The sequence below is a fragment of the Lissotriton vulgaris genome, chromosome 4_1 (assembly GCF_964263255.1).
Source record: "Lissotriton vulgaris chromosome 4_1, aLisVul1.2, whole genome shotgun sequence".
Lineage (NCBI taxonomy): Eukaryota > Metazoa > Chordata > Amphibia > Caudata > Salamandridae > Lissotriton > Lissotriton vulgaris.
Genome location: NC_141691.1, coordinates 830,779,644 through 830,804,949, shown reverse-complemented (window position 1 = coordinate 830,804,949; position 25,306 = coordinate 830,779,644).

The following is a 25,306-nucleotide window of genomic DNA, read 5'->3' as shown; positions in this document are numbered from 1 at the left end:
AAAACCTTCCTTTTTAAGAATTCTGAATAAAATCTCTTGTTAGCAGTTTTACCTGAAAGCACCACTCGTTTTAGCGCTGGGACACCTCCTGGCAGCTATCTCAATTTATAAATTCTATTTTCATTTCATTTCATTCATTTCATTTCATGGGCATGGCCACTTATTGTGGTCGGTTCATCCGGAACCTAGCTTCTATTGCTGGGGCTCTACGTGCCCTGACGAAAGTGGATACCCCCTGGCAGTGGGGCTGGAAGGAGTTGGAGGCTCCCCAAAAGGTGAAAGAAGCCTTGCTGAGCAAAACGAAAATGGCCTATTTCAATCCCAGGAGACAGACTTAACTCTTGGTTGATGCTGGCACCATAGGCCTGGGAGCCGTACTCACACAACAAGTGAAGCCAGGAAAATGGGCACCTCTTGCATTCGCTAGCAAGACCAACAGAGACCCAATACTCCCAAATAGAGAAAAAAGCATTGGCCATCAAATGGGCGTGAGGCACCTCCATCTATACCTCATTGGTAGGCCATTGTGTGTGGTCACAGACCATTATGTTTTGTGCTCGGGTTAGGCCCATGTAACAAAGCCATACATTTTCTTAAATTGTCCTCTTTTCTGCACAGTAACATTGGTGCTGTGAACTTTTGCACATATTCACATGAGTAACAATGTTGAATTCGTTTTTCTGAAACTACTTCTGTTTACACATCAGGCTTCGCATACCATTATCACGAAACCTTGAACCCCAAGTACAAGGCATTTTCCACAAGATGTACAAATGTCATTCTATCTTCGTTCATGGGGCAACAGGGCTTTCTACATATCCATAACACTGCTAACCTATACGTACATATCATGGATGCTCTTTATTATAAATAATAGGTATCCGAGAGGATTAGCATAGGAGGCATTTCAGCTGACACCGAGGGTCTCTGCATGCTGAGATTTCACCAAGCAGTGGTCTGACGTCTCCATGAGGAAAGCCCAGTTCATGACCAGGACGGGGTTAATAATAATAATAATAAAGCCATTTTTAAAGCGCCTGGTTACACCTATGACGGTGTGTCCCCGCGCTGAAATGCTACTACTCCCAGATGAGACAGAAAGTGCCAGAGTATTCTTTATTTGGGGAAGAGATAAGTTTTTAAATATTGTCTGAATCTTGTTTCGGAGGGCTCCATTCGAAGGTTTAGGGGGAGGCTATTCCAATGTTTGCAAGCCAAGAAACGGAAGGAGCTGCCTCCCATTCTGGTCTTGTGAACACGGGGAAGTTGGAATAACATCACTCCGGCGGATCTGAGATTTCCGGTGGGGCGATGGATAGTGAGGAGTCTTTGCAGATAGTTGGGGCCTTTTCCCTGGGCAATGCGGTGAGCCATACATAGTGCCTTAAATTTAATGCGCTCCATAATAGGGAGCCAATGGAGTTTACGCAATGCTGTCTTACCGGATGCCCTGCGAGGAAGATTGAGTACCAAGCGGGCCGCGGCATTTTGGACACCCTGTAGCTGTTGAATGCCTTTTTTGTTCAGGCCAAGAAGAAGGGCATTGCCATAATCCAGATGTGGCGTGACCAGGGCGTGGATAAGTTTCTTCCTGGCACCGAAGGGGAGCAGATCGAGAACTTTGCGGAGAGTTTTCAATATTCCAAAGCATTTTCCAGTGATTTTATTAATCTGTTGCTTGAAGGAAAGCTCCGCATCGATCATAATTCCCAAATTTTTGACAACCTCTGCTGAGCGGGGGATTGGCCCTAATTCCGTTGGCCACCAGTCCTGCGACCAGGTGGAGGGGGACTTACCGACCACCAACAACTCCGTTTTATCGCCATTTAGGTGGAGGCAGTTGCTGTTCATCCATCCTGCCACAGCCCGCATACAATTGGAAAAGTTAGCGGCTTCCTCAGGCTGGTTGTTGGCAAGTTGGATTATTAATTGGGTATCGTCAGCGTATGTGACAATATCCACACCATAGGATTCCACAATATGTGCCTACATTCTCTCCTGCCAGGTAATGGGGTTGTATCATCCCCTGGGGGAATTATTGGCTCTACATCTACACACACTCTAGGAACACCCAGAGTAGGGGTTTCATAGTCAGAGTGTGCTTGATTACTACCTTGTATTATATTCCTGCATACATACACTGTGTGGAATTAGTCTAGGCACCTTACCCAAAGTTTATGCTGTCCAGCTAATGTGCAGATCATACAGATTAGTGTGAGCTACACGACACGGCACCACCAGCGTTGGTTGGGGTCTTATTTAACGGTCTACCTGAGTAGTTCAGTTGTGCTTCCTCAGAGACCCCTTCACACCTCCAAACTGGAGACGTCCATGGTGGTCTGGAAATCTGCCTCAGCTGAGTAGGTGTACTTTTTGTATTGGCTGCAGTATATTCAAGCTTGTAGGATAACATTTCGGACATTGTGCTAACCCTATCTTCATAAATGTATGCACTCATTTCAATTTTCTTCATAAGAATGTCCGAAAACGGAGAAATGATTGAGGAAGAAGAAGCTTTTAACAAAGCAGAAAATTGCTGAAATGCATTAACTGTGAAGTTTTTACACCATGGTTTCCCGGAAACGGGTGGAAATGTTGCCTTTTTGGTTGAAGCACAAGAAGCATTCAGACCAGTGGTATTGTATTCCTGGATAATTTCCCAGCTGCAAATGCCTGCACACAAATGTTTCATGCCACATTGAAGATGAAACACCAGAGGAAAACACTACATACATAGACATAGAAATCCCTCTCTCTTACCAAGAGCATATAATTTGGTTTCAAGGCACCCTCCCCCACACTACAGAAAATGTGAGACTTGATCTGCTCAGTAAAGATGAAGCGACATGGCCAGTCCTAGCAGCATTCACACCGCATCCTACCACTGTTAATTTAATTGTAGCAGAAATGGGTGCACTATACAGAGATTTAGTAAACATTTACAGAAATCATACACAGAACATTAACAATGAACCCATCACAGATTGCCCAGGCTCCACAACCACAATTGGCTACCGCAGGTATCAGCCCACAAACACTGTATGCCGTTATGGGAAAGATTCCCACCAGTCTGGAGCAAATTCAGTTGCCAATGGGGATGGCTCCTCCGGTGGAAGATTGTGCCGCTTGGGGTACATTCTTCACTGCTATTTATACCTGAACACAGTGTACCCTTTCACTGACTATTTTGCTTGAAGTACTGAAACAGGCAAGAATGAACTTTGGGGAGCAGCTGCCTGGAACTTGGGAATGAACCTGATTGGCAATTTTACCACAGTATCAGTCAATATGTTAAGTAACAAAGGGGGAGACAGCAGCATTAGCTATACACCAACGCCTGAGGGAGTTCACTCCTGTACATCAGAAGCAGGAATTGCCTACAATTATCGAAGGAACCTATGCTAGGTAGAGATGATTTGGGAGCCAGACCTGGGTACCCACAAGTTAAAAGTAATTCTGAAAAGGATAACTCTAAGCAAGCACCCAATTCTTCAAAGAACAAATGGGACAATAAGCAAAAAAACTAACAACAAGACACAATCCCGGGGTGGGTCTCCTCAACAGGAAACCACTGAGAAGAAATGTAATTTTAGAAACCATGATAACATTAAAAATCCTGACAGGTATCAGGATACTGATGCATGTTCCTTTTAGGAGTGAATGGTCAGAGCGCAGATCAGAATCACTGCACTCCTCAGAGTACAACTTTAAAAAAGAAGATAAATCAAAGACTTCATTGCCTCAATTCAAAATGAAGAAGATAGCTGGGATTAAAATAAGGCATGCCCAGGCTACTGAGGTCTCTGCTTCTGAGTGGGGAATTGGCAGTGAAAATGCTGGACAGCGGAGCAGAGTTACAATAGCTCTCCGGCGCCTAATGGATTATCTGGCAGCAGTAGCTCCGAGTGAGCATATCCCAGTGGAAACATCTGATACAAGGGTAAGTGTACCCATAGTTTATACAAAATAACACTCCAGTTAGAGGGGTACCTAAAGAGGAACATCAAGGTTGTTTTTTGGGAGTACCTGACATATGATTATGACATTCTTTTGACTGAAAAAGGCAGGCTGCCTGAGTTCATAATGGAGTGCCCAAACGAGGAAAGGGTATTTTACCAGCTTTCTCCAACCTCGTTCCAGAATCAATTAAACTTTCTTATGCCAAGGAGTGGGTGTTAGTGCTAGCTCCTGCACTATTCCACAATGATGTTGGTTGGGATGATGAATCACCACATCAAGAGATCCCATTAAATCAACTTCTCAACACCAGAGACAGTATCCAATAAAGCACAAATCTAAAAAACAATGTAGAGAAATCCTTGAACAACTGGAACACCAGGGTGTGATAGAAAGTTGCACTTCATCCATGAATAATTGTTTGCTTTGTGGTTAATGAAACCACATAATTTATATCATCTAGTATTAGACTACAGACATTTAAACACCTCTACTCACACATTTGCAGTACAAAATGCACACAGTACCAAACTAATAAATAACATCATGCGTAAGAAATATAAAACAACACTAGATATCTCAAATGGATTTTTCTGCCGGAAAATAGCATCTGAATGTCAGTATTTGTCAGGATTTTCAGCGCTAGGTTCACAGAGGCAATTTTGCCATTTACCTCAAGGCTATAGAAATAGCCCTGGGTTGTTTTCAGCCAGAGTGACAGAGTTACTTAAACATTTTGATGAGGAGGGGTTGTCCTATGTAGATGATAGCTATCTAACAGACAATGAATTAATGGTACAATTGGACCGCCTAATGCTAGGGCTTGCTCACCTGGGGTACAAATGTAATTTAAAAAAAATCTAAAATTGCTCATCTCAATGTCCTATTTTTAGTGTATGAGCTGTCAAGTGAAGGCAAAAAGCTGGTGAGCCATTTTTTTAGAGAAATGTGCATAGCTTCAACCTCCAACAACTCTGAAAAAACTACAATCCATTTTTGGATTTTTAAATCTTGGCAGAACAACATTTTGGATTACAGAAAATGGGTAAAAATCTTCTACAATTTAATTGGACCTGATTTTTTAATTACACATTTAACACAGGATCATACAAACATTTTACGTTACATACAAGCTAACATGATAGCTTCCAAACTTTTGCACACACTTGGAAACACAACCAACCGGGTGATCCGCATAGCTGCTGGACCAACCCGGTATACATTCATCATTTTCAACAAAGGTGATACAGTACCTATAGCATACAAATCTCATTTGCACCCAAATGCAGAAATACGTTTTTCACCCACTGAGAAAATTGTCTCAGCAATACAGACTGCTCTAGTGAGAGAGAGCACTACCTGAGGCAAAGTGTATTATTGTCATAACCGCCGTACCTACCTTAGAGGCTGTTACCAAAACAAGGGTTCCAAATGCCAAAGCTTTACATCCACAATGGGTACAATGGGCTAATTCTCTTACTGCAAGAGATGTAGATTACAGATTTGATTCACCATTACAAACACAAGCATTTTTGAAGTATGAGCAAAAATATCCTTTGCAGAATGAAATAATGCCTCTAGATCAATATGATTACATCATCTACACTGATGGGTCTGCTCAGCCTGCCGTAGGGACAAGACACTAATATTCCATGAAATGCACAATAGTAGAGGATGCATGATTGATAGAAAGTTCTGTCCTGAAAAAAACACAGTCAGTCCCTAGGGGACTGTACAGTGCAGCTGGACGAACTCAAAGCCCTGATACTGGCACTACAAAATATGTACCATGGATTCCCCACACTTATAGTGAGTGATTTGTATTACTGTGTCCAGTCCTATACTTAATACCTTTACTATTAGGGCCAGAATGGATTTCAAAATTCCAAGGGTTGCACAATGAAGCAGAAGCTGCTTTGGGAATAGGTGGCAAAGCTAAGAGGATGCTAGCCATAGGCTCATGTTATTCACACATTGAATCATCAATGTGCTGGCATTCACATTGCTGGGAATTCAATGGCTGATGAAGCCACTAGGCAACAGTTTGCACTGCTGAGGTTGCTACAATCACTCATTCTAGTATGAGATTAGACAGAGACATCATGGTGGCTTCCAATGCTGCTTGCAACAACACACACCTGCTGATAGGCTTTCCACTCAAGTACTCCTACAAGTTAGATACACAAAACATTCTGTATGCTTAGATTCCAGGAGTGGGGGACAGAGTTATATTAAACACTGATTGCAGAATGGGGTTACTACTAGCTGCACATGAGGGTCTGGGTTCAGCACGTACAGGGATTACTGCTACAGTTTTGTTACTGAAGCAGTGCTATTGGTGGCCAGGTCTAACTAAACAGACCCCTTTAAATCTTATGGGGCTTACAAGTACATCTTGGTGGTAGTAGATTCATACTCCAGATCTATCGGTATGGCCACAGTGGTCAGCTGACACTCAAACTGTTATCAAGGATTTGTGAGTCTTTATCGGGACATAAGCAATTGGCATACTACATTCCGACCAGTGTCGGGCGTTTGGATCTCGGGCTAACAAAGAAGCCATGGGTGTGACCTTGCAGTACTCTTCCCCCTACCATCCTGTAGGAAATTTGGTAGTTGAGAGGAAAAACTGGGACTTAAAGCAATCCTGAACAGCAAGGGTACAAGGTTCAGGTCACAGTTGGCTCCATCACCTGTATGGGGTCCAGATGGCACTCAATAACATGGCAAGAAAATCCTTGGGTGGTCATACTCCATATGAAATCATGTTCGGAGTGATAATATAATAAGGGGACCAGCCCTTGATAATGTCAGCACAATGGCAGCAGACACACCATTTAACATCAAAGAATGATTGCCTGTTTTACTGGAACTTAATTTTGGGACACACAAAGCAACGTACAAGTAATACACGCCACCACTGGAGAAGTGAAGGTTGTACCAGCAAGACCTGGCTGGGTCCCGAAGATTGGGGTTCTGGTTAGAGAGAAAATTGTGGACAAGAAAGAATTCGGGATGTATTACAGAGTACCTGTACCTGTCCAGCTGTCGAAGGTACCCAGAACTGTACTTCTTCTGCCCCTTGCTGGTCAACAAGAAAAAAGGTGTGCCTCAATTGATCTCATCAAACCACACTATGTGGCCAATTCTCAACAGTAGGTCACTTGAGCTCCTGGGCAGCTACCGCACCCATCTAACTACTGTTCAGGAAGTTCATATGGAAGCTATAAGAACTATATAAGATGCCACTCTCCAACAAGAAACAGTAAACAGCAACAAAGTATGTGTACCTGATGTTGCAACAACTACTACTGTACAGGCAACTAGTACAGAAATACAAATTTCAGTTCGAAAAATTGACATCTACGTGAATATAACAAAAAGTATTGGGAAGTGTTCCCTGGGTTTTTTTGTTCGTTATTAGGAAAGACACTATGTCACCACGTTCAGAAGAAGGGCTGTCCCTCTCACATTCACTCTTAATTACCCATGTATGTGGAATTAGTATATTGCATCCTCTCTAATAGTAGAACCACAAAGGCAATAATGATTTGGCTTAGAACTATTTATTAAAAATTAATGAATCTTTTTTTATAAAAAAGCAAATATATATGCTTGAACAGTATGATCATAAACGTTCCACCTATTAATACAGAACCTAGTGCTCGTTGATTTCATATCACAAATGCACAAATTTTTTAATGCAATTAAAAACAAATAAAGTTAAAAACAACATATAGCAGCAAAGTTTAAAAAAAAATGTTTAAAAAAACCCTTGCATTGGGTTGTCGACGCGTTTCGGTGGATAAGGCACTTGGCCCCACCTTCTTCAGGACAATTTACAAAACATGAATCTGAATTTTTGTATAACAGTATCTTCTCAAATGATACGGATACACCGTTCTTCAAGCCTCATATTAAGGTGATTTTCTGTAAGTTGATTTACTCAATTACGACCTGTAATTTATTATGCTCAAATATGGACCGGTGTGCTCCTGGTGCTTCCTTTTCTATTAGAGAGCGGTTGCTCGTGTTCTTTTCTAATTAATTTCGCGAGTATTGGTTCCTTCTTTGTATCTTAGTATCTTTACAGGCAGGCACACGTGTTAAGGAACAATACTGAGACCGGTGGGAGCAAAACTCGAGAGCACCTGGAGGAGATAAGGTGAGGGTAAATGGAAGAGTCCCACCTAAGAAGCTGAACCGAATAACAAATTGGAGATCGTATCTACATCTGGAAAGGTAACACAGTAATTTAACACGTGTGCCTGCCTGTAAAGATACTAAGATACAAAGAAGGAACCAATACTCGTGAAATTAATTGGAAAAGAACACGATCTCCAAGAACGCTCTGCAGTACAACCTGTGAACTTGGTATTGAAACCGCATGCATCGTCGCACTGTGAACAAAGGGAACCTCGTTAACATTACAGCAGTTCCAGTTCTGGAAGGAGTAGTGTGGGACAGGGTATTGTGTGATATGTATGGTCCTACTGAACTAATGAACTTTAACAAATGCCATATTTGTTAAAAATCTCCTTAAATTATATGATTACCTCTAGTACTTTCTCTGATGATTGGGGCATTGATACAGTACATAAAATGCTAGCAGATCTAGAGCAGTCAACTGTGTTTTCTTCTGATGAATTGTATGATGGTACATCTAATTACGTTGATATGCTCTGTTATCAACATTATAGTCACCATTTTTTACTCAAATCAAGTTTCCCATGTGCTGTTTATAATTACACCCAATGGAAACACTGCCCAACATTACCAAAAGGTAGTTCAAAACATTTGCACAAAAGTTTGCCTATTTTTCTGGTTCTGACACTTCAGTCCCTGCCTCACAAAATGTTAGGCTTGCCCCTACACCTGCATAGTAAAATATGTTGACAAATACCAAGCTGATACACTCTGCTTCCTTTCTTCCAAGCTGTCTGTAACGGGTTTGACTTTTGGAAAGACACAATAGATACAAAAACTGTTTGGAGGACGAAGTATTGCCAGGTTAAGAAAACTGAGGCTGTGTTTAAAGCATGCCTAATACCAAATCAAATAATTTTCCTGAATAAAACAGTGCAACAAACTTCCTCTCCTAGAATATCCAAGATGAAAGACTTGAACATACGATGAGTTCCCACATTTGCATGATTTGAGAACTAGCAGCAGTTCACACAACACATTGAGTATGCACTTGATGCCGCGCCAGGATACTCAAGAGTAGTTGTGCGCGTAACAAATACCCATATAACATAACATGCTGCACCTTGGCTCTTACAATTCATCAGACCCCAATTGGAAAGGATTGTTGGGTTAACCTTTAGACACTAATGGGAATCGGTCCAGATTCCTGGGTAATACCGAAGCTCAAAAGGCCTGATCAGTGATGTATACAATCAGAACACTTGGGGTGGAGACATCATAAAATGTTGGGAAGTTGTGCCTAGATTGGCTAAAAATCTCAACACTTTCCCAGATGAAACAACACTTGTCCTTTCTTTCTGATGACATATATCTTAGGGATTTCTTGTTAGGTCCCCGGAACCCCCATCAAAAGCGAGTGTTGTGCGCAATATACAACGAGCTGTGGAAAGTTTCTCAATAGGTAGCTGCTAAGAGACTGTGCAAGATTGATAGGGTTAAGTTAGAAACGACTTTGTCATTGGTTGACATTGGTATGGCCACATTAACCTCTGGGATATATTCACTGGGCAGCATAATATCTTCTGCAACTGATATAATACAGCATAACATCTGTATTTTACAACATGGACAATCACAACTTCGGTCCATTGTATTATTGAGCTGTTCGCTTCAAAAATTACGTTCTGGCCATGTGCCTTGGCATTATATCAACAGCACCAAACTGTTTTCTGCATATGATCTAACTAATTGATAGGTATTAATGGCATGGAGAGATGCAAAGTATACCATGCTGCACAATGAAAAATTAGATCAATTACCTTTCACAGTGGCTGAGACACCAACCACAGACTGGATAATCTGTGGTTACATTACCCTACCAGCCACGACTTTCCAATTCCAATATTGTCTACAATACCAGCAGGTATGCAGATATGAAGTGCTAAGGCAAGGTTATGTGCATGAATACTGGGAATTACTGTTCAGATTTAGATGCAGGAATGGGACACAGAAGTCTTTCTTAGCCATTCACATTGTGAGAATGCTTTGAGCAGGTCCTTAGTTAGCAAGGACTTGATGGGGTTTGTTACTTTTCCGTTGCGAACTTGTCCTGTTATCTTAAGGATTCTCCAGCCGCCATGATCTGTCCAGTTTTCAGAGTGCTCTATAATGGGAGTTACTTGATGCTGAATGACCAAGGCTGCTGTGAAAAGGAAGCAGGCCTCAGTAATTTGGCAATATTTAATTCCATGGTTACTTGTTGCACTCAAGTACTACTTCTACCTGCCAGCCAAGTTAGGGAGGCTTCATTTTGGCCTTCGATAACTGTTTCCAACATATGCTTTGATTCTTCGAGCAAACTGAAAGCCATGCTTTTTCAAAAGGTTGCAGCCTTAACATTAGCCAATGAGACGTTTGATCTCCAGATTGCAAGGTCCTTGTCTGAGATACAGAAGCTACTTCATACTAACTTCCAGCTGCATTTTGGGGAGCCGTTCCACTGTATCTTTAATATGTCTGATACGAAGGGAATAGCACACTTTTTCAAATGTACTGACTCTGGGCTGGTTAGCATCTTTTAGGTGATTTTTGGAATGATACCATCTTCCATACATTTTGTGTTGGGAAGCATTTTTGAAGGTCTCTCGCTTGCACTGCTACTTGGGGCAGTAATTCTAATTTAAATGTTGTTGCTCCGCAATGGATATCTCAGTTCAAAGAATGGAGAGAGCACTAGCTGTGCTGCGATGCTGTGAGCGCATGATACACAGCTTCGGCACTCCTTGGCTGCGAAATCTGAAAGAGCACTTGTTCTTATCATTCAGGTCTGAATGGCTTCACTGCATACAACCTGTATTCCGCTGCCTGCTTTGAATGCATATTGGATTCATATCTCAGATTGCAATTGGATATAGAGTTACTGAAGGACCCATTAAAGGCCCATGGGTATTGCTGTCCCTAACGTAATCCATTGCTGATGAATGCATTCTTCAAGCCACCGTGAGATGCTTTGGCTCCTAGTGAAATGGAAACCGGCTCTGCCGAACACTTACAGGATGCAGTCCCTGTTGCTGTTGTGGGAATTGGATGGTATCGCCTTTGCTCCATAAACATATTTTGTGGTGCGCCTCTGGGAACGTCATCTGCAGTTGCCAACGACAGCCATATTGTGGCTTCCACTTGGAACACACGCACAATTGGCTTTTTCCATGTAGTGGGAACTATTTGGCTTTTCTAGGTACCCGGGATTTCTGAGTGTTTGGGATTTCAAATAGTATAAATGACTTTTAATGGCTTTTGGGAATTTTTTAAAGAGAAGCTTGCATTTAGATATTTTTAAAAGTGGTTCTATGACTTTTTTTAGTTTGAATTATATTATGGCCTGCTGCATTTTTAGATAGCTTTTTATATGTAGACCCTTAGTATGAGGAGTGGGTGTTATATGCTTGGGTTAGGCCCATGTAACAAAGCTTCACATTTTCTAACATTATCCTCTTTTTTGCACAGTAACTTTAGTACTGTGAGCTTTTGCACATATTTGCGTGTGTGACATTGTCAGATTTGCTGCTTCTATTTTCAAGGCAAAGAAAGCGATACCAAAGGGGATGATGGACGGAGCGTTTGAGCAAATCAAACACTCACCCCCAGTCAACTGATCTGGATTAATCCAACATCATTTTTTAGCTCACTCCAGCACCCCAGTTCAGACATGGCCATATGCAAATCAGTCTGACCCTGTGCCTCATGGGGAAAGTCCAGCCCGAACTGCCAAGCCATGTCTTCCCTGGAACAGAAACAAGCATCTTGGGACCGGTTTCGGGTTCATATCTCTAATCAGCCAGGCTATCTTGAATCCAGTGGCAGAGTGAGCAAGGGACCCACGTCTGGGCATACCCTGCCAACTTACGGCGAAGAAAGCGATACCAAAGGGGATGATGGATGGAGCGTTTGAGCAAATCAAACACTCACCTCCAGTCAACTGGTCTGGGTTTAATCCATCATCATTTTTTAGCTTACTCTACCACCCCAGTTCAGACATGGCCGTATGCAAATACGTCTGACCCTGTGCCTCATGGGAACAGTCCAGCCCGAACTGCCAAGCCATGTCATCCCTGGACCAGAAACAAGTATCCTGGGACCGGTTTTGGGTTCATAACCCTCATCAGCCAGGCTATCTTGAATCCAGTGGCAGGCTGGACTGTTCCCATGGGGCACAGGGTCAAGACTGAGTTGCGTATGGCTGGGTTCAAACTGGAATGGCATGGTGAGCAAAAAAACAATGGATTTAGGCCCAGATCGCTGTACTGGGGTGAATGTATGACATTATTCTGCATTCTGTCCATCAACTGTTGTTTTTGTATTTGTCACTCCGAGTGGGACGGGTATACTCAGACGTGAGTCCTGTGCTCTCCAGGCCACTGGAATCAAGCTATCCTGGCTGATGAGGGCTGAAAGCCCGAAAACGGTCCTAGGATGCTTGTTTCCAGTCCCGGGAGGACCTGGATTGGCAGTTCAGGCTGGACTGTTCCAATGGGGCACAGGGTCAAGACTGATTTGCATATGGCAGGGTTCAAACTGGAATGGCATGGTGAGCAGCAAAAAAAGGATGGATTTAGGCCCAGATCTCGGTACTGGGGTGAATGTATGACATTGTGCTGCATTCTGTCCTTCAACTGTTGTTTTTGCATTTGTCACCCCGAGTGGGACGGGTATGCTCAGACGTGAGTCCCGTGCTCTCCATGCCACTGGAATCAAGCTATCCTGGCTGAAAGCCTGAAACCGGTCCTAGGATGCTTGTTTCCAGTTCAGGGAGGACCTGGCTTGGCAGTTCGGGCTGGACTGTTCCAATGGGGCACAGGGTCAAGACTGATTTGCATATGGCTGGGTTCAAACTGGAATGGCATGGTGAGCAGCAAAAAAAGGATGGATTTAGGCCCAGATCTCGGTACTGGGGTGAATGTATGACATTGTTCTGCATTCTGTCCATCAACTGTTGTTTTTTCTATTTTCACATCTTCTTCGCATAACATTATCACGATTCCTCGAACACCAAGTACAAGTCCTTTTATGCACGAGGTACAGATGTCGATCTATCTTCATCCATAGGGTGCAGGGATGTTTACATACCCATAACATTGCTAACCTATACGTGCATCGGAAAGATGTTCTTTATTATAAATAATAAGCATCCCAGAGGATTAGCAGGTGAGGCACTTCAGCTGACACCAAGGGTCTCTGCCTGCTGAGACTCCACCAAGCAGAGGTCTGACATCTCTGTGAGGGGTGACTAGTTCGTGACCAGGACACAAGGTAATGGGGTTGGATAGTCACTTTGGGGGATTCATGGCTCTACACCTACACACACTCAAGACACACACAGAGCAGGGTTTGCATAGACGGAGTGCGCCTGATTACTCCATTGTATTATAAGCCTGTATATATACACACTGCTTTAGCACAATGGTGGAATTATATCTGGTATTTACTCTTTTGGTGCTTGTAATCACTTTCATCTTCTTCTGTCTACTGATTATCGCACCACTTGTATTCTATACAAGAATAACATTGGTTCAATAAATATATTGAAAACGTCTCAGTTTGTATTCTCAGTTAAATTTCTCTGAGAACAAACAAGCAAGAGTGACTGTGCGAAAGGTTCTGATCTGTCAGGGTTGACATGTTCTGTGGTTTGTCATGTTCTGTGGTTGCCAGAAACATTCGCTCCCTGATAGGGTTAGGGGATGCTTTGGTGGCATTGAGAGCTAGCTGGTCTCTAGGTCATCATATCCTGCTGGGTGCCCGGGATCTGTCTAGGCACCTCACCCAATGTTTATGTTGTCCAACAACGTGCAGATCCTGTGGATTAGTGGGCGCTACATGACAACCTCCTGCTTGTCCCTCTATTTTCTGGCACAGCTCCACATCCTTCTCCATGGATCGAGGGCTTGGCCATTCAACTGCAACACTACAAAATGGAAATAACTTATTGACCTGGGGGCCAAGAATCTAGCTGACTTCCTCTCCCGACACCTGCCGGCTCATGCCAAAGACAACCACGACCGCTCAGAAGTCACCAAGGAGTACGTCAGCATGGTGACACAACATGAATGCCCACAAGCACTCACCCTCCAGGAGATCAGTGATACCACAAAGTCTGGTTCAGTCCTAATAAAGGTTATGGATGCCCTCCATCGAGGGTTGTGGCAGAATTTCTTAAGTGAGGCCAACAGCTGGCTTGGCCCCAGAAAGGAACACCTGATCAAAATGTGGAGGGTTCATGATGAGCTGAGCGCCATCCCAAAAGGATTAGTACTGCGAGGGGCCAACGTTGTTGTTCCCAAAACATGCAAGACAAGTTAACAGCCTTAGCTCATGGAGGATACCAAGGGACAGTTTCATGACACTGAACATCCTGTGATTCTGGGCAAATCACTTAATCTCCCCGTGCCTAACAAAAATTAATGTGTCCTCATGTAATTCAACTGGTGCTATGTAAAGTGCTCTGATACCCGATTCGGGTCAAGTTCGCGCTATGTAAAACTCTGTAATAAATAAATAAATGAAGTCCAGAATGAGAGAAAATGTCTGGTTTCCAGGGCTAGAAGCAGCCACTGATGAAGCAGTGAAATGCTGTCCCTCTTGTCAACTCAGAAGTCTCCAAGAACCACCAGCTCCCATCATCACTGAGGAACTGAGCACCACCCCGTGGTCCCAGATAAGCCTAGACACTGGGAGCTTCCTAGATAGATGCATTACCACCATAATGGTCGACAGCTACTCCAGTTTTCCCATTGTTGAGGTGGTAGAATCCACAGCCTTCGCAAACATAGACCCGATGATGGAAAGAACTTTTGTGCTATTTGGCCTCCCACATGAAATAAAAGCAGACAATGGCCCACCCTTCCGTGGATCGGATTTCAAAGATCTTCTGGACAACTTGGGGATCAAATACCACAGAATTACCCCTCTAAGGCCACAAGCCAATAAAGAAGTTAAGTGCTTTATGTGCACCCTGAACAAAACCATTAGGATCGCTGATAATGAAGGCACCAATCCAGAATTGAGCATGCACAGGTTTCTTAGAGAATACTGAGGGACACCTCACTGCACCACGCAATGGTCCCCATGGTCCCCAATGCTCAATGGACCCAAGCGTGACACCATACCAGTTTCCCCAGGATGTTCTCCACCTCCATATGATCCAGCATGCGCCCAGGTCAGGTGCACTCAAACCAATGCACGCGCTAGCATGAAGCGGCACACAAAAGTCCAAGCAATATGCCCCAGAAACAAAGTATTGATAAAGGACTGGAGAATGGGGTGGAAGTTTCAAACCCCATTTGAACCCGGAACCTGGACAGGCATTAGCTCTGATGATACCTTGGTCACTGTCAGAAAGGGTCAAGAAACAGTTGCCGGAAATGTGTCATGGTTTTGGAGAGTCGACTCCCCAATACAGCCTTTCTCAGAAACAGAGGGACAAAAGAATGAGTGGGAGAGCTCATATTGGCAGCCAGGCTCTGGGGGGAGGTGGGGGGCACGGCAAACAGACCTAACCATGTTTCAAGTGACTCGAGAAACAATGTTATCAATAACTGCCAGGACCTCTGAGGACAATAAAAACTGCTTCCCTCACCAACGGTACAACCACAGACCCAATCCACTCCCAAGCCAGAGTCTTTGCATGCCAAGAACGATAGCAACGTCCAGTGCCAAGTTGGGGAGGGATGCACAATAGCAATGTCCAGTGCCAAGTTGGGGAGGGATGTAACAACCACCAAGCACCACGGTGGTGACATTCCCGGAACTGCACTTAATACATCCTCTGGCCATGCATGGCCAGAGGCTATATAATAAACGGGCAGAGACTGCACTTGGTCTTCTGGCTGACACTAAAGCTCTGTGTCTGGGTGTGTGGGTGTGTGTGTGTCATTGATCCAACACAGCGCGATCAGGCCTAGTGCCTGAAGCGGGAAGTCCTGTCACACTTTTGTTCCTTCAAATGCTTGTAAATAATATTTGCACCCTTTTGTACACTAGCTCACATTTTTTCGTTGACGCTCAAATAGTGTTTACTCTTCTTGTGCACTAGTTGGTACTACCGGTTTTAGTGCTAACAGTGAGTGTCAAACACGTAAAAGACGTATTAAAACCCACAAAAGTGGCACAAAATGTTGCATCCATTGTAGCATTATCAGGGCTGAATATTAAACCTACCTCCAAGAGACACAAGCACCAAAGGCCATCTCATGAGGCGCAGAGCTCAAAGCCGAGCTTCATACCTGTGTTTTTGTGGGGGGTTTTCATTCTCACAATGTAACTAGGAATTTCCACATGTTAATGCATGAAAGCAGAGAGCAAAACCCCGAATAATTGAGACAATCACTGCTCAACTTACCGAGCACTGTTTTAATTCACAGTTAAATGGAGCAGCTTCAGACACTGCAAATAAAAAAAGGTGAAAAGCTCTGCGCTGAGACAACACGTTTTCATGATACAGCCACTGATGCATATGTAATTGCATCATGGTGTTTAGCATCTAATATTACGGATCAGGTCGAAGTAACCCTGTTGTTCGTTAAATGACACTCTAAATCTTCTTACCGTAGACCGCTAATGAAAAATAAAGGGGCTCTCCTATGAAATAATATCCAGCCTCATTCACATTTAATTACCGCTGTACTGTTTTAAGGCATCACAAATGAATCAGTTGACCCGTAAAAGCATTTTAAAAGTCACTCAACACTGCTTAATTTGTGCCAGTAGTTACAGGTGGTGGACACTGGCACACAGTTTTGGGGACCGGGTCGTATTTCTCATCTTCAGACTTTGGCCTAGAGCAAGAGAGAGAAAGGGAAAGAGAAGGAGCAGTTGAAAGATAGAAAAGGATAGAAAAAGAGTGACAGCTGGTGATAGAAACGATGAAAAAGAACCTGCAAAGGCGAGCCAAAGAGACAGGAAGCGTAGGTTGTTAACAAAGAGTGATGAAGTAGAATCAAACATTTCGCAACGTCGGCATTGCTGGCCGCTTGCTGTGAAGAGAAACTTTGAACCACAATACTTTTTAGTACTGCACTATAAGTCAACCTCTACAATCATATCATAGGTTGGTTTGCAGTTAGGTTATGATTGCAAATCTGCATCTTAGTTTGAATAGTGACAGAGAAGCATATCCATTTGTGATGTGTTAACAAGCAATGGCAAAGTCAATAGATCTTGTCTAGTCGAGAGCTATTGGCTTTGGCATGGTGTTTTAGCTATGTTGTGCACCAGTGTGTCTGCTATTCATCATGGCTAAAAGTTAGTGGTGTGAGGTAGATTGGGGTGGGGTAGATTGGAATGGGGTACATTAGGGTGCAGTGGAGTAGGGGAGATTGGCTTAGAATGGAGTGGGAGTAGAGTGGAATAAAATGGAGTGGGGTGGATTAGGATAGATTGGAGTATGCTAGAGTGGGCAGATTGAATTGGGGGAGTTTGATAAATTAACGTGGTATATTTGAGTGGGTAGATTGAATTGGTGTTGATTCGGGTGCAGAGGAGCAGATTGAAATTGAGTTGTGTACATTAGGTTGGAGTAGATTGGGGTAGATTCGAATGGGGTAGATTAGAGTGGAGTGAGATAGATTAGAGTTGGGTATATTAGATTGGAGTGGTGAATTTGTTTAGATTAGCATGGTAGATTGGAGTGGGATAGGTTGCATGGGGGTAGATGGGGTGGTGTGGAATAGATTAGGGTGGAATAGGGTAGATTGGATTAGGATTGGTTAGATTAATTCTGGCAGGGGAAGGTAGATTGGAATGAGATAGATAGGAGTTGGATAGTTTCAAGGGGTAGATTGGAGTGAAGTGGGCTGGAGAGGAGTTGGCTAGCGTTTGTGGGGTATATTGGGATGAGGAGGGGATAGACTGGAGTGGGATAGATTGGGTCAGGATGGGGAAGAGTGGAGTGGAGTAGATCAGAGTGGAGTTGATTGGGGTTGATTGGAGTTGGGGTAGATTGGAGTAGGGCAGAATGGATGGGTAGATTGGAGTAGGGTAGTTTGGGGTGAAGTGGGGTAGGGTAGAGTGGGATGGGGTTGATGGCCTGGAGTGGGTTACATTGGACTGGAGTGGGGTGGATTTGAAGAGCATGTGGTAGTATAGAGTAATGGGATGTTGGATAGTCACCCTTTTGGCCTGTTCACCCCCAATTTGTTTGTGCTGACTGGTACTAATGGAAGCTGATTGTTCCCTAAGTCCTGCTAGTCAGGCCCAGAGTCAGTGCTATGTTAAACACACACAAATGCATTGAGATACACTTACAATTAGCATGACCTACCCTACAAGTCCCTAGTAGATAATAAGACAAGTGAATTGTTAGATATGAGGTCTCTAGTTGGCAGAGGTAGGTACCTTTGACAAATAGGGACCCTTGCGTCTAGTCAGGGTAAGGGGGTACACTCCTAAAATAACCCTTGATCACCCCCTTGGTAGCCTGGCATGAGCAGACAGGCTTACCCCAGAGACAGTGTGTAAAGCATTTGTGAACACATACAGTAACCCAGTGACAACACTACAGATGGACACCACACCAGTTGTATATTAAAAATAAGTATTCTTGATATAGATTTAACACAAGACCACAAACAACAAAAATCCACAATACTGTACTTAAAATGGTAGAATTAGCTTAGTTCTCTTCAGATGGTAAAAAGCGACACTTTGAGTTCAATGTACCTTAGGATGCGTAACGCTATACAACGAATGTGTTGCAGGGATGGTGATGCGTTGGTTACTGCACGCAGGAACGGTGATGCGTCAGTTTCTTACTGCTCTTCAGGGGCGGTGCAACCCCCAACGCCATGATGCAATGAATATCCGGCTCAACGAAAACAAAGATGGCGTCATCTTCTTGATGCGACACGATGCTTGCACGCCTGACGGCCGTGCGGCGACTCAACGATTCTTCTGAGCCGCGACAGGCCCTGCAACACGCTACTCTGGTGTTGCGAGGTGCCTCGGCGATGCAATGTGACAGCTGCAGCGGCGACAGCCTTCTTCAGTGATGCAACAACAGTGGCTGCGGCGGTGACATGCTTCTCCAGTGATGCGAGACGCTTCTGCGATGTGAAGCGACAGCTGCAGCGGCAGCACCCTTCTCCAGTAATGCAATGACAACGGCTGCGGCGGCGACACACTTCTTCCTCATGAGTCGCGCTTCCAGCTCCTTGAGACAAGCAGTCCCTCAGAAAGCCCAAAACAACTGCAAGCACTTCCAAAGAACTCTTGGGGCACTGGTTGGTGAAGTTTGTTGTCCCTGAGACTACAGCAGGAGGCAAGCTCTTTCTCAAACCCTTGGAGATCCTTCACAAGTTGATGAAAGTACACACAAAGTTCCTTTCTCCTCTCTTTGACAATTAGGCAACCACTGCAGGCCAATCCCCCAAGCAGCCCTTCAGCTTAGGGATAGTCTCTCTTCAGTCTCTCTGGTTCCTCTCCTCAGCAGAGGTTTGTTCCTGTTTCCCAAAAGTGATCTAAAGTTCTGGGGTCTGGGTCCTCCTTTTTATACACAGTTTCTCTTTGTTCTCTGAAGGCAGAGAAGCCTTTGCCTAGTCCAAACCAGTTCTGGTCAGTCCTGGAGCACTCTGTTTACAGGACTCCTTCTTTATTTTCACAGTTCAGGGCAGGGAGATCAGGCACACCACAGGAGGTGGAGCCAGCATTGTTGAGGGAAGGCATAGACCTATTAAGGTCCCAGGTGCAACTTCTCCCACCCAGCTACATGCAGATTTCTCTATTCAGCCCAGTGCTGACTCACCCTGTCTCCGGAAATCCCCCAGCCCCTGTCACTCAAACTCCAGACAAGGAATACACAATCTAGCAGGGGCAGGCTTGGCTAGTTAGGCAAGAAAATACCTAGGGGCAGATTTATGAGGCCCTTGCGCCACGTTTACGCCGCTGCGTAAACGCGGCGTAAACGTGGCGCATCCCTACGAACGATTTACAACGTGACGCATCTAGGCAGATGCGTCACGTTGTAAAGCCCTGCGCCGCTTGTGGACGTTTCGGCGCAGGGTGGGCGTTCCGGGGCAGGTGCGCCTCGCAAAAGTGGCTGAGTGAAATCTATGAGATTTCACTCAGTCACTTTTAAGCCAATGATGCGTCAAAAGCCTGCGCCTGCTTGAAGCAGGCGTAGGTCTTGACGCAGCATTGTTAAAATGGGGTACCCCCGAGCCTTGCTGGAGCTGCGTCGCGCTTGCGACGCAACTCCAGCAATGCACCACATTTCCGGCACAGATGCGTCACGCATCTGTGCCGTTTTTGCACCATGGTGCGCCGCATTATAAATGCCGCGCACCATGGCTGGCGGAGCTGTGGCGCACGGTGGCGCATGTTAACTGGCGCATCCCTGGGGATGCGCCAGTTAACATAAATCTGCCCCCTACTTTTTAATAGCGGTATTTTCAAACACAGAATGTTAAAACCAACTTCACTAAAAGATGTATTTCATCATTCTGAGTTCAGACATACTAAACAAAGTTTTACCTAGTTCCCTGAGTCAGTTAGGATTATAAGATGAAATAATTAAACTGCCGATTCTGGCCTATGGGGAACAGGTAGCTTTGCAATAATGAAAAACTAAAATAGCTGTAATTCACTATTAGTACATGCCACACACAACAGGGCATGTCCTACCTTTTACCAATGCACCCCGCCCTTGGGCCTACCATAGGGGTGACTAATATGCAGAAAATGGAAGATTTAGGGACTGGCAAGTGGGTGCACTTGCCCAGTCAGCATGGCAGTACCAGACTGGACACATGCTCTGCAATGGCAGACATGAGACACATTTTTACATGCTGCTTCTGTGGGTTGCACAACCCGTGCTGCAAGCCCACCTTGCAGCATTTTGATTTACAAGCCCTCGGCACACCCAGTGCACTGTACTAGGGTCTGACAAGTAAACCAAACCAGCCAATCATGGAGTCACTAATCCATACATCAATTTACAATAGGGAGAGCATATGCACTTTAGCACTGATCAGCAGTGGTAACGTGCCCTGAGTCATAAAACAGCCAACAACAGGTCAGAAAAAATACAGGAGGAAGGCAAAAAGTTCAGGGATGACCCTGCAAAAAGGACCAGTCCAAAAGGGATGACAACTACCTATGAGTTCTTAGTATATAACAGGGCCTGACAGTTTAGACACCAGCAGCCTTTTTGCACTTACATGTGGGCACTGCGGAGAATCTGTGATCATGTTAAGAGCAGCCCTGAGTTGTAGCACTACTTTTAAAAAGTAACTCCACTTCAAACTCAAGTTTGATGGCAGGGGCACTATAAAAGTGACAATGTACATTATTGTTACATATCAGTTACCCCAAAGGTCTCCACTAGGTCTTCCAGGAGTGTGTGGGTGGGTCAGGTAACTATAAGCAGGGTTCCTGTAAACGACATTTTATAAACACTGGTGAGGGAACACTGCCCATTTTATTTTTCCTAATTGTAGGAAATCCTCTGCAAAGTCTACTTTGGTTATAGGGGCACTGTAAGGTATTAATCAACATAATTCGTACCTATTAGGCAGCCCACAGGTCTCCTCTAGGTGTCCCAGGGGCGGGGGAGGGTTCCTATAATTATGAGCAAGGTCCTTATAAGAGATGTTTTACAAACACTGGTGAGGGAGAAATTGTTCATTTTATTTTCCACATTGTAGATACTTGGCCTCATAGGCTAAGATGGAAATAGGTTATGGACCCATAACTATTGCAAGGAAAGTATGAAAATATAATTCAAAGACTTAACAGAATAGTATTGATAAACCCAACAGATTTCTCTTGTTGAATTTATCATAACGTGTTCAGAAAATATGTTATAAGACGTTCTTTTCTGTAATCCCAAATTCAACCTTCCTGTAGTCTTCCCTGATTGGTCAATGCTAACAGGCTCAGCAAGGCTGCCTTGATTAGATAATAAGTGGCCATCCAGGAGAGACGCTATCTGCTGGAGTGAGCTTTGCAACTACATAGGAATACCAGAGCAAGGCGGAGGGGTCGTAATGCATGATGCTTTAAAGGAAGACAGGACATACAGGTAAGGCCAGGCCAACCTACCGCCAGTCCCCTGTGCCCTAGCCAGATAGTAGATTCAATGAAGAAATTTGAAGACGTTAGGAGGGGGAGAGCTATAGAAATGTGGCACACTGAGAGTTGTTTTAGTTTGCTCTTACTGATCTGCTGAAATTTCAGCCGTCATGGATTTTGGAACAATAGTGCTTTCTGGGGCAAGAAGATGCCACACTTCGGAGGAAGTGGTTATGTGCCTGGGTTGCACCCTGCATCTCATTGGCCTCTTGATGCCCAGAAGTTGAGAATAAATATGAGGTTCTAAGGATCTCATGTCTGCTGCATGAAACTCCAAGAAGAAGGAGGACTGCCCTGCTGAAATCCTGATCTGGACTGAAGGGCCTGCCTGGTGAAGACTGCGCCTGCTGCACTATCTTTTACTACAGCTCTGAGGACTTTGCCTTACTTCAAGAAGGAGTAAGAAGTGAACTCCCTGCAGCTACAGGTTAACCAAGCTTAGTTGGACCTTCTCAAGCCAGAATCCACCTCCTGGTACCCCTCCTGGAGTGTGTTCAGTTGACTTTGAAGGGTTGACAAAGTACAATAGGAGAAGTATAGTCCACGCCTGCCAAGGACCATATAAAGAGATTCCATACCGTTTGATTGGTGTTTTGGACCCCTGGGACCTACAAGTAGACCTGCTGGAAGGACCTCCAGAGGTTTGGGAAAGTTTTGGAAAGTTTTGGAAAAAAACTACATAAGGTAACCCAACCCGCCGTGAGGGCCAAGTCATCATTCTTCAACTGTGGCCAGGTCCGGATTTCAGGTTCGTCCTGCTGAAGAGCTCCAGTGGACTGACTTCCAGGAGTTGACCAGGAGGTCCTTGACATTCAGGCCGGCGAACCCTCGCCGAATCCGGCTTGGCAAAGAGCAGCGTGGGCCCTCGGAAGGAAATGCTCCAGAAAAGTGCCTAAGTGTGATGGTCAAATTTTATCAGGGCCTCCCGCATAGTGTATCCAAGCAGAGTATCATTGCAGTCAGCCTGACACTTTGACTTTGTCCTGGTCAAGCGAGACCTGGTGTCCTGGAGTGGCGCTTTTGGTTTCTAAGCATTAGAAAGTGTTTATTCTTTAAAAAATCATATCTCTGGTTCCCTATATTGGATTTTGATTGTTTTGGAGTCATTTTAAAGATACAAATATTTCCAATTCTTATAAATTGGTGTGTGATTTTTATTGTATGCTGTGTCTTATTTATTGTATTTGTGTTTTCAAATGGTTTACATGCTTGTCTTCTAAGTTAAGCCTTATTGCTCAGTGTCAGTTACCAAGGGCTGAGCAAGGGACTAATTTACAGCGTCCCTTCTTAGGACCCAGTATAGTGTTGGAATGCTTGACTGGAGTGGAGTGGATTGGAGTGGGATAGATGGCTGTGGAGTGAGGTGGAGTGGGGTGAATAGGGGCAGATTGGAGTCAAGTAGATTGGAGTGGGAAATATTGGTGTAGACTGGAGTGGGGTAGATTGGGGAGGGGTAGACTGGAATGAGGTGGAGTAGATTATGTGGATTGGAGTGTGGTAGATTGGAGGGGGATTGATAGAGTGGGATAGATTGTGGTAGAATGGAATAGGGTAGATTGTGGTGCAGTAGGGTAGATTGTAAATGGGGTGAGGTAGAGTGGGGTAGATTTCAGTGGGAAATGTTCTTATGTAAAGTTAACTCCTTCCACACTATTAGTCCTCTTCCTTAAAGCTCATGTTCTTTACATATATCCATGACCACATTTTGTATAAAAAAAGGTTTTGTCCTTTAGAGGCTAACGTCAAGAAATGAGCAAGGAAACGCCACTGATTCCAAGTTGCATCCACGTCAGTTTTCAGCCATACAGTCTGCCACCAGCAGGCCGTTGTCGCAATGACTTTACTACGATTAGGACTGCCTTCTTTTGTGGTGCTCCTGGTTTACTCCTAAATGCCAGGAGTAGGCCATGACTAAATCAGGAGCCAGAAGGCCAATAAACATATGAAAAGTAGAACATTTGGAGCCCAGAAAGATCTTTCTGTCCTTTCCACTTGTATTTCTCCTGGTTTACTTAGAAATACCAGGAATAAGGTCAGACATACTCCACGGATATTCTTGACGGAGTTTTCCTTGACAAATGTGCTATTCCTGATGTTGTGGAAGCAGTTTTATCAAAAGTGAATGCTGAATGTACCTTCTTTTTTCCTGTTTTAATGAATGTGCAGTGGGGAAGACTCCGCTGTTGCAAAGTATTTGGGATGCGGAAACGGCGAGTATGTTCTGATTTGCAGCCGCTTTCCTGCTTGTCAAACTCTAAGGGGCATATCATCAAGGGACGACGTTAAAATTATCGCCGCTTTTGCGTCTGTTTTCGGCGAAAAGCAGCAATAATTTTAATGCCCTTTCAGCATGCGTTAATCCATGCCTTAGCGCCCATAAACGTATCTCCTCACCTCGCATTGCTAATGAGATGTGAGGTAGGCATTCCCTAGTGAAAAACATCAATTTTCATCGCTAACAGAGGTTCTCCCTATCAGCAAGGGAATCGCTAACCGGCTTAGCAACATTAGAAATGTTCTTACTTGGCTATGTTTATAATGGGAGGTGGATCATTATCCTGAGTCTACATCTCCCTATCAGCAATGTTTATCTCTAACTCTATTTTTCATCACAGGTATTCCTGCGGTATTGCCCCTTATCGCCGATATTGCCTGGATTTATTTTTTATTTTTTATTTTTGTTTATTTTTATGAATTCACAGCAGCAAGATTACAAAAAGAAATATAGAATTTACTCAGAATATCAATTAATAGCAGTTAATACTGAACAGATAAATACATAAATAGATAAATCAGTAGATCACCCTTCAAAGTAATCCCGAAAAGCACCCCAGATACTTAAACCAATCTTACGTTTCTTTGATCCTTTAACCGAAAACAAACCCCATTCTAGCTTACAAAAATTATACATTTTCGCCCGCCACAATTCAGATGCAGGTGGATCTTTCTGAAGCCATTCAGCAGCAATACATAGACGTGTAACAGTCATGGAAAAAAAAATAAGCTGTCGATGTACATAAAGTGGATTCACCATATTGCTTTACGACCCCTTCTCAATTAACATCATGGCGGGTGTAAT